This window comes from Crocodylus siamensis, chromosome 6 (genome assembly GCF_052110815.1).
Source record: "Crocodylus siamensis isolate JL-2025a chromosome 6, ASM5211081v1, whole genome shotgun sequence".
Taxonomy (NCBI): Eukaryota; Metazoa; Chordata; order Crocodylia; family Crocodylidae; genus Crocodylus; species Crocodylus siamensis.
Genome location: NC_143400.1, coordinates 49,628,250 through 49,639,409, shown reverse-complemented (window position 1 = coordinate 49,639,409; position 11,160 = coordinate 49,628,250).

The window sequence follows — 11,160 nt, the reverse complement described above, 5'->3', positions numbered from 1 at the left end:
CTGCTCTAACAGCAAAGACATTTTTCCTGGTATCCAAGCTAAATCTAACTTGCTCCAGATCCTGCTCTCTGCAGAAACAGAGAAAGAGTCCTCTCCCTCTACTTAATGGCAGCCCTTCAGATATTTGAACACTGCTATCATGCCCCTCTTAATTGGCTTTTTCACAAGATGAACGTCTAGCTCTGTCAACCTTTCCCCATATGACTTGTCTTCCAAGCCCTTTATCACCTTTGTCACCCATCACAAGCTGATCCACTCTCCTGTTATGACCAACAGTGATCCAAAATTGTGCAACTCAACCCAACAGAACTGTTGGTCCACCACAGTCCCAATCACTCCACTCATCCTACAGCTTTTACCTGTGTGGCTGCTGGCAAAGAAGTCATCCTCCTGACCAAGGCAGTTCTAGAGGAAAACCTTTCCCATTTATGTTGGGTCCAAGTCTTCCACAGTGCCCCCTGGAACACACCAGCACCAGCTCCCTCGGCACGTGGGCTTTAGGGCAGTTTTGATATTCAATACAGCTCTTTATTGGAGGAGCTGCATTAGAAGAGCCATTTTACCAAAATGGCCCCAAACTTGGAGGAAAAACTCACCTTGCAGCCTTGGTGAAGCACAGGAATAGTCAGGACAGTCTGAGCACCCTGGTGGAGAGCAGGCGCTTTAGAATCACCACCTGTGGTACAGGAACTGTCCTCCTAATCCCCCAGGTGTGAGTGGCTCTGTTCACCTTAGGAAATGCCACCTTCCCTTCCCTCCCAAAGTCCAGCACCTCCCTGTATGCTGTGGAGGAACAATATGCTTGGAAACCATTGACCAAAGGACCATTAATTTGCACTATGAAGTATACCCCAGCCCCATGCCTATGTCCAAGGTAATCTCAGGTCAAAGGCCAATCTCAAATCTTCAGCCTAGATGACCCATATGGCTAGCAGGGCTAAGGCTTGTCCCCTCCTGTAGCTCTTTACACACAAAGGAGTGATGTGGCCAGCATTGGGTCTAGCCACCTTCAGCACCTCAATGTGGCCAACTAGGTGCCCATTTACAGCCGAGTCAACCAGAAGGACAGTCTTGGGCATAAGCCTAGAGCCAGGCTCAGCCTCAAGATCCCTAGCAAGATAGCTGCACAGTGCTGTCACTCCCCCTCCATGGCCTCACCTGCAATCTACCACAGAACAACATCACATCCATTCCTAGCATTTGCCACCCAGGCTTGAACTACATGGGGGCTGTATCTTAGAAAGCTCTCACTCAGTGACCCCAGCCCTATCCTGGACCTCCATGGGGCTCACCAGATTCCCAGGTCACCTTCAAGTCTTCAAGAAGAATCATGTGTTAAACCCTGTACTTATCCCAATCATGCCCGGAGGGGTGGATCCATCCTGTTTATAATCTTAATCCTGCCTCAGATTCTTGAACAGCATTTCACCAGAGGGAATGATATCACTCGTGGAGATTACAATTCATTTGCAATTTTTGTTGAAGGTAGAGGACCTGCAGAGGAGCTGTTTAGTTTGTGCTCTGTTGGAGGTCTTATTGGATTAGCAGGGACAAACCCAAACTCCTCATCCTGGAGAATAACTGATTGGCTTCCTCAATTAGAAACAAGCAGTCAAAATAAGTGAAAATAAGTGAAGCTTTTGCTTCTTTAAGTAGTAACCTCTGTGCATCAAATGATCCATACCCTGAAATTACCCTTAAGCTGCTTCCTTGCTGGCTTATCAAAAATGCAGAAGACTGATAAAGAAACTTCAGCTGCAGAAATGGCAGAAGAGGAAGCTATCTTCAAGACAACGGTAAGCCTGAAAAAAAATGGCAAAACTCCAGGACCTGAGAACGTTCTAGACAAATTTTGCAAGGTATTGGAGGAGATATGACTAGGTCCCACAGTGGAGTCCTTCAGCACTCACTCCAGAAACTACTACTGCAGTTCTCCCTAATGCTGAAGTAGACTTCAACCTATGTACCTTAAAAACCTACAGGTGTATAATGCAAATACGGATGCAAAGGTGGCTGCAGCTGTCTCCTCCTATCAAGTACCTGGGCTGAAATTCTGCAGTGTGTGATGTGGAGGAGGTCCGACTAAAGCAACCTTCTTGGACTTCAGCTCTATGAATCATTGCTGAATCACCATATAATGATCTCAGCACAATGAGGCCTACCTGTTTGCACTCCTCGCTGTCAGTTGTTCTATTCAGATCAATCTGGGCTCACGACAAAGGCAAGCATGTGAAGAAAAAAAAGCTCTACCAGAAACCCAGAGCAAGCTGTGAAAATGTATATAGCACATGTACCCACCACACTCTCCACATTGAAGCCTACTTTACATATATTAGAATGAGAGTACATGAATCTGCTGTCGGTGGTCCTCATCGAACACTAGTGCAATGGGGCTGCTTCTGGGTATGTTGTGACATCCTGGACTATTCCCTGTAGGTATGTATACCCTGCTGCATGTTTTTCTAAGAGCCCAAGTGGAATCATTCCTTTCAAAGGGGGTGGGTGGCAGAGGGAGAGGGGCTAAAGCATCCTTGTCACCCCTTTAGGGGCAACAGGTGACAAGGCACAGAAGCCTGTGACTTCCTGGCAAAACAGGGGCCAGTAGACACAGACCAAAATTCTGGCTGGGCGTTTCTCATGGCCAAGCCAACTCACAGCAGGGACCCTGTGAGCCAACCCCGCAAATTCTTGCTGATGAGGTCATGGGACGAGGAATTGTGGCTGGATTTCCTTGATCGGGTGTCCCAGCAGGGAAGGTGCTCTCCCTAGAGCTCAGGCCAGCAGCACCAAATGCCTGCTGTGGGCCTTTTACCTCTCCATTTAGCACAGCTAGTTGTCCTCAGGCCCAGCTTGGGATCTTGTTCCTTCTCTCTTCTTTGACAAGAACACTGTTTAGGGAATGGGCACTGTTTCCTTAGCAGGGCAGAAATCTGGGGGAGCTTCCTCCTTTCCCAGTCCATCTTCCTGCCGGTTCCCACCAGAGGTGCCCATGGGGTCTTGCCTCTTACTCCTAGACTCCTTCTGGGTCAGCATATAAGAGGCTCTCAGGCCCCTCCAAACCTACCCATCACCTCTGGGAAATGCTCCCAACCCTGGCCAAAAATAACCGGTTAGGGCACCATTGCAGCCAGCCCCTCTAGCAGTGCCCCTTACAGTCAACTGCCCACATGTACCAGGAACGAGCAGGATGGAGTCCTTGAGAGTCACATATCAGAGCCTGGAGTGAAGTTTTCAGGTCACTGGGCTTCCCAAGCTGACCTCCCTTAGATCCAGCTTCTCCCTCACTTCCACTGACTTCTCCCGTGGCATTTCTAAAGCTGCAGCATCTGCCAGATGTGTTCCAGCTCACGGAGAACTATCAACCAAAACCTCAGCCTGGTGCGTCAGCACCCAGCCCCTGCCTTGAGCCATGGGGATGGGGGCAAACTGCTCTACCAATATGGGTTCAAGGACCTGAACCCATTCAAGTTGCTAGCTTCAGCCGCCTCCTGCCACAGACCCCCAACCTCTGGGCTGTTCTGGGTGGGGGAAGGGGGGGTGATCTTCTCAGGCCTACTCTCCTTTCTGAAGATGTTAGAGATGTTTCTTCCTTTATGTCAAGGCAGTCCATATCTACCTCCACCTAGGTGCAATCTAGTTCCTATTATGCAGTCTGCACTGTGTCCACCAGGTAAGGATGTACCGGGACAGCCTATTGCTCAGAGAGACCCCAAGCTCCCAGGAGGAAAACCTCCAAGTCATCCTCTGGACCTATCTTGGTGAGACTTCCTGGTACAGCAGCCATCACTGTGGCCCACAGTCCTGAGGCATAGTCCCAGCAGGTCCCCACCCCTGCCACTGCAGCAGGGCCACTGCTTGTTGAACCAGCTGTTGCCGCTCCTGGTGTCTCACTTCTAGTTCAGAGATTTACTGCTGTGGTTGGGTTCTCACCTGCCACCAGAGCTGCTGGATTGGTTCCAAGTCATCCGTTTTATCAAGAATTCTGGATGGGTTTTGTCCTGAAATCCTCAGCGTCATCAAAGGGAATGAAGGTCTCACTGTTCCTAAACAATTTCTCACAGTGTTCCCCTGCCAGGGCAGTCCAGAGCCATAGCACCTTGCATTCACTTTGCCCCTGGTCAGTCTCATGCTTCTGGTTATGGGACACCTAGGGTCAGATGCCATTCCACCTATTAGGTGCATAAGTGCGCTTGGGTGCCTAAGTGCAATTCTTCTCACCCTGCTCGACCCCCTGGAAAATGAATGCAAAAGATGGCTGAGCCGTCCTCTTCCTCACTGCCTTTTTGTGACTCCGTCTTAAGGAGGAGATGATGGGGTGCTACAAAAGTATATGTATTAATGGATTTTCAGAGATTTGAGCAGGGTGGACTAGAATCACACTTAGGCACCACAGTCCACTTGAAGGCCCAGTGAATGGATGAGAATCTGGTCCCTGGCCCTCTGCCTTGGACTGTGAAAGTTCACCCCTTCCAGCATGAATGGTGATCCAAACAAACCAAGCCCAGGACATAGGATGACTCTTCTTCAGAAACCTCATATTCAGAAAACCTCTGAAGGTTCACCTCTGCATGAACCACATGCAGGTTCCCAGGCCAGTCTGTATTCATAGTCACAAAGCAGTAGCTCAGTGTTTAGCTCTGCTTTTCCTCTGGGCAGGGAGATAAGGAGTTCCTGCTTTCTCCAGGAGCTGTGGCCCAGCTGCCTGCTCTTCTCTTCAGTCCTGCCTCCGCCATTGTCCTTTTCAGTTCCTCCCTCCAAGCCTGACCTCCCTCATGTGCACGAGAAGCCTGAGCTGAGCTGATAGAGCCCACAGCAGCTTGCCCATCCTCGGTTGTCCATTGTCAGGCTTGAGAGCTCCACCACCCACTCATCCCCACCTGCTTTCCATTGAATACAACCCAAATTCTCTCCACATACCTCCACCTGCAGTCATCCTGCAAGCCAGCCTGTATTCACACCATATGCCTGCATATGCGGCATTCAGTGAGGCCCCTGCTGCCACAGTCAGCCTCATCATGGAATCTTTTGGCTAAGCCAGGCGAGCTCCATCTGACAGGTTGCTTGGGTTTCTTTGCTCTCACTACTCCTCTGGGCAAGCTGTTGCAGAAAGTCCCTGAGGGTTAGAAACCTTGTAATGTCCCACCTTATTTGTTCATGGCTAGCTTATCCCGACTTGTTCTTATGCCAATGCTATGCTTTTATTTAAATAACTCTGCTCCTTCCCTCGTGTTTACCACCTTGATGTAGTTATAGTAAGCAATCATATCACCTCTCAGCCTCCATTTTTCTGACCTAACTAAAGCAAACTCTTATAGTCTCTTTTGTTTCCCTTAACACGGGCTCTCCAATCCCCTGATCGTCCCAGTAGCCTTTCTCTGAGCCTATTTCAGTTGCAATTGAGTATGGGTGGCCAGAACTGCACTCACAAATCTAGGTAAGGCATTGCCAGTCCTTAAACAATGGTATTAATACTTCCCTATCTCTACTAGATATACTTTGCCCGAAACATCCTTGGAACTTGTTTACCTTTTTCATGGCCACATTGACATTGGTCACTCATAGTCATCATGTGATCATCCAGTGCACCTCATGCTTTCCCTTTCCTTTTTTTGTTTCTAACTGAAGAACTCCCAGCTTAAGGCAGAAATTATTGATATTTAAGTGCATGACCCTGCACTTTTTGCTGTTGAATTTCATCTCACTTCTATTAATCCAGTCCTCAAGGTCATCCAGTGCTTCCTGTATGATATTCTGATCTTCTGCATTGGTGATGGCACCCAACTTCACATCATCCACAAGTGCCATCCCCTCACGGATGCTTTTGGTCACTGATGAAAATATTAAATAAGATCCATCCCAGAACCAGACTACCAATCCTTGAGGAACTCTATAAGGAGCTTTCATCCAGCTTGACAGCAATCTTTTCAATGCTATGTAATGCCTTCTCTTCTTCAGCTAGTTCTTCTCCTGCTTCACAGTTCTTGAACAAATCCCAATCTTCTTCAGCTGAGTTCCCATTTCACACAGTATCAAATGTTTTGCCAAAATCCAACTAGATTAGATGTACTGCTTGTCTCCTGTCTAGAAAACCTGTTTTCCTTGCAAAGAAAGATTTCAGGCTAATTTACTATAGTTTATTATTGTATTTTAACCCCTTTGCCTCCGTTTAATTAATTACTCTTTGCCTTAGTACTTTCTTTTGGTCTTGCATTATATTGTGGTCAGACTAATGGACCTGTACTTGTCCAGAACATTTTCCCCTGCCTTTTTAACTAGAGGTACTAAGTTTGCTATGCCTCAGTCATATGGTACCTAACTTAATGAACTCTATGCTATCAAATCTGAGATTTTGTACAACCTGGCTCTCATTCATTGTAGACTCCAATCTGCTTCATTCTATACCCCTGCACCACATTTGTTCCATGTATCCAGTCCACAGTCAGTCTATACATTCAAACCAACATTCATTTTGGACACTCCATCCATGATTAATTCTATACATCAATTTTCAGGGATTTCACACCTTAGCTCATGTTCATTTCATACATCTCATCTAACATTCATGTCATATCTCAAAGTGCATTCATTCTGTATACCCAGTTCCACATTCACCACACATTACAACATTCATTTATTTCATTCATTCATAGATATTCATTCAATATACCGCAACCTGCATTCAGTCAGCATACCACCAAACCTATTCTTTCCATAAATCTCAATGTGCATTCTTTTCATCCATCCAATTTACATTCAGTCCATACACTCAAATAATATTCATTCTATATAATCGTACCTGCATGAATCCCATTCAACCTCAACCCCAGTTCAGTTCATAAATGCTTAAAGCCACTAACAGTTCAAATCACACTAATTTCCTACACTCAAATCTGTGTTCACTGGGCATCCGAACACATATTCATCTCATCACGTATGTCCAAACCACTCTTAATTCTGTTAATTGAATTCACATATGTTTTACATGCCCAAGTTTTTCCACAGTCAAATCAGTGTTCGTTCCACAGGACCAGAACCAAATTAATTCCACACCCCAACCTCATTCAGCTATACACTGCAAGCTCCATTCCTTACACAGACACCCAGTTCTTATTCATTCCATGTACTCAACCAATATTCAATTCATACAGCGCAATCCACATTAAACTCAAACACAAAAGTCCATATGAGTGGGGTACACCTAAACAAATTTACTCAACACCCTTTCATTCCACACACCCTGACTCACATTCATCCCATATACCCAGCTCCTTCTGTGTTCCATATTTCTATATGTAACCATTCATTCCACACATCCAACAGAATTCTTTCCACACTACCGATATCATTCACACCATACAGCCTAACTCTCAGTCTTCCTGTACATCACAACCCTCATTCATTCCAAACAGCCCAACACCCATTTGTTCTATATACCCAGCCTGAATTCTGTGTGCAAGTTCTGATCTACATGGTACCCACAAACCATGAACAGCACCAATTCATTCCAGTTCACATTCATTCTAGACACCCCACCCTGAACATATAACATACATCAAGCTAAAATTCCACACCTAGACCCTCATTCATTCTGTCTTCATTTTGTATACCACATTAATCCCAAACACCCCAAATCCATTCCAATTGTAGCTGAAACCATATTCATTTGCTTGCATTTATATGTCCTATCCCACATGCATGCCATACACCAAAAACTAATGCATTCTTCACACATGCATGCCATGTACTAAAATTGATATATACTCTTCGCACACATGCATGCCATACAACACAAACCACAGATGTTGCCTACACTGCAACTTACATGTATTCGGTACAACACAACCCACATGTTCCACGCACTAAAACCCACCTGCATTCCACACACCAGAATCCATGTGCACCCCAACCAGTTTTCAGTCAAAAAAGCCAAGCCCCATTCTTTGTGCACACTGTGTAGTCAGCCCACACATGCCAACCCTGTTTATTCCATAGATCCTGAATCTCATTTGTTCCATATGCCAATACCGTTTTTTTCAAACATCCCAGTTCCCATTCCTTCCATAAATCTCAGCTCACATTCAATCTGCACTGCAACCCACGGTCTATTCATACACATCAACACCCATTCATTCCATCCATCCATCCCTTCTATAAAAGAACCCATTCTTTCCAACCTCCAACTTGCATTTGAGCTATACCTGCCCAATCCATGCATTCCCTGTATTGCAACCAGCATTCATGCTATGTACCATAACTTGCTTTCCTTCTATATGCCAACCCACATTCATTGCACCGACGCAAACCACACTCATTCCACATAACCTCATTGTGACAGGAAGCAAGAGACCCTTGTCACTCTAAGTAGAGAATGCAGGAGGCCAGGCCAGCTGTGTAGGACTGCAGCAGTGGAGCACAGGCTGGCTATTAGACCAAGGGGAAACCCTGTGTGTGGCTGGGAAACCACATGACCAGAAGGGGTGGGGTGTAGAGGCATATAAACCCAGTCCTGAGGCAAGGTGGGCACTCTAGCTCTGTATGCTGCAGGAAGTAGCGCTCTAGAGAAAGAGGGGCTGAAAGACAGTTTGGTAAGCACCCAAGCCACCCATGAGAGCTGGGTGGTGAGAGCCCAAAGAGAGGTAGGCCCACAGGATGGCATAAACCTAGAGTGGGAGGGAGTTTTTATTGAAAGGGGTCACTTGTATTTGCATTATGTTTAATTTTATACTGGAGGACTGGATTGTGGTTATGGGGCGTAGCATGAAGGCCACATGGGGTTCATAGAGCCTGGTGGGGGTCAGGGACCATGCTGAATGGCATGAGAACAGCCTGGCCTGGGTCAGGGACCTAGGAGGCTGAGTGCTAGAAAAGCAATTTTGCTCAAGTCAGGGACACCAGGGGGCTGAGAAGTAGAAGAGGACCCTTGTTTGGACCCCTAGAATCCCAGGGGTCTGAAGAAGCCAAAAATGGCAAGCTGGAAGCCAAGGTCTGGGGCAGTGGACCTGGGATGAGTGGGGGCAAAGTCAAAGAAAAAGGGCTGAAGCCATGAAAGCTGAAGCCCTGTCAAAGGTTTGAGGCCTGGGGGTGAGGCCAGGGGGTTCCTCCAAAGTGATCGAGTACTATCATTGAGGCATGGGCATAGTTACACATGAGGACAGAGACCACAAATGAAGCCCATAAGGCAGCTGGTTCCTTGAGGCACTGACAGGGCCAGGAGGGCCACAGATTAGTGCTCAGGGGACAAAACTGAAACAAGCTGGTTGAGGATTTGGGGCTCACTTCAGGATGCAGTGGCAGGCTTCCTGCACTCTATAAGAAACATCAAGGCATAGTGGGTGAAGTTAAAAAGGGAGGGTACCCCTAGGAGCCAGTGGGGCAGGAGTCACCAGGCCACCAGGGGGCATCACGACCACCCCTGGGGCCAGGCTCACAGCCCAGACCCCTACCCATATTCTTTTTGTATACACTATTCATTCCATGCACCCAGCCTGCATCCAGTCCACCCCTGATCCACATTCATGTCATATGCCTCAACTTCCATTTCTTCCACATCCCAAATCAGGTTTCATCCATGTGTCCCAACTGACATCGTTCCATACTACCAGCCCATCTCACCCTTTACACCCCACCCTCCAATCATTCCATATATCCCGGCCTCTTCCCCCGCTACACCCAACCCCACATTTGTTCCATACAACCAACCCAGTTAGTATTCAGAGATAGGCTTGGAGTGTGCTGGTCCATGCCGCCTCCAAGGGCTGTGATATGATTGGTGCTGCTTCACTTCCATCCAAGAGCTCCTCCAAGGTTTACCTGAGTGGCTGTTTTTTCATTAGTACCTCCTCAGCATCTGCTAGGATCAACTTGGCAACCAGATCTGACTTTTTTTTCTTGTTACTTAAAGAAAACAAAGGTGTTGCAGGCTGGCATTCTGTAGAATATACTGAGGTATGGATGAGGTACCTGATATTGGGTTTGTTGTGGCCATGGTGGGGGATTATCTCTTTATCAAGACTCTGGTACACAATATCCATCTCAGTGTGCAAAGTGGGAGGCCCCTTGAATGCCCTGGGAGTTAGCCCTGGCCAGCTTCCCTAGGGTGGGAGACTGTGAACCTCAGAGCACAAGCCAGGCACATGGGGTGGCTTACTCCCACTCTATGAAACCTTACCCTTTTCTTCACCCTGCTATCTCCTGCCTGGCCCTCAGGAGTTTGCCTTTAAGCCTATGCTCTTTAAGAGCCCTCTCCCCTGACCATCCCTGATGCACCACTTGAGTCTTCTGCACAATGTTCAGTGAATCTGCCTCTGAACCTTACCCTGCAGACACCTCTACACACTCATGCTCCGTACCCTCTTTCCTTGTCCTTCTGCCCCACTGGGACAACAGCAAGCAGGACTTCCCACCACCTGTGAAAGGCGAGGTGCCCCAGGGCTTAGCCTCTGCACCCAAGACCTGCTGGGGAATAAAGGTTGATGGCTCTTGCACAGAGCCTCAAGCACAGATGTACTGACGCTGCCATTCATGGTGTCTCCAGTGACTTCCCCTTCCATACACCCACCTTGAGTGTGCCAGGCTGCAGCTGTCAGGCAGTGGCCTAACTTGAGGCCACAGTCTGTCACCCTCCAGCTGACCAGTCAGACTGGGCAGGGCTGGCTGGAAGCCTCTGTCAGAGTCTAGCCATCCGCTCACTTCCCCGTCACTGAAGTGGCCAGCTGGGATCAGCTGGCCTTGCACTTCCCTCTGGATAAACCCCTGCACAGGAACAGGATATTTCATAGACATTACAGATTTCATAGACATTAGGGCTGGAAGGGACCTTGGGAGATCATAGAGTCCAGCCCCCTGCCCAAAGGGCAGGAAGTCAGCTGGGGTCACAGGATCCCAGCAAGATAAGCAGCCAATTTACTCTTGAAGGTGTTCAATGTAGGCGCTTGAACCACCTCCGCTGGCAGACTGTTCCAGACCTTGGGGGCTCGGACAGTAAAGAAATTCTTCCTTATGTCCAGCCTGAAACGGTCTTGCAGGAGTTTGTGACCGTTCGACCTCGTCATCCCATGGGGCGCTCTGGTGAACAGATGTTCCCCCAGATCCTGGTGGTCACCCCTGATAAACTTGTAGGTGGCCATCAGATCACCCCTGAGCCTGCGCTTTTCCAGGCTA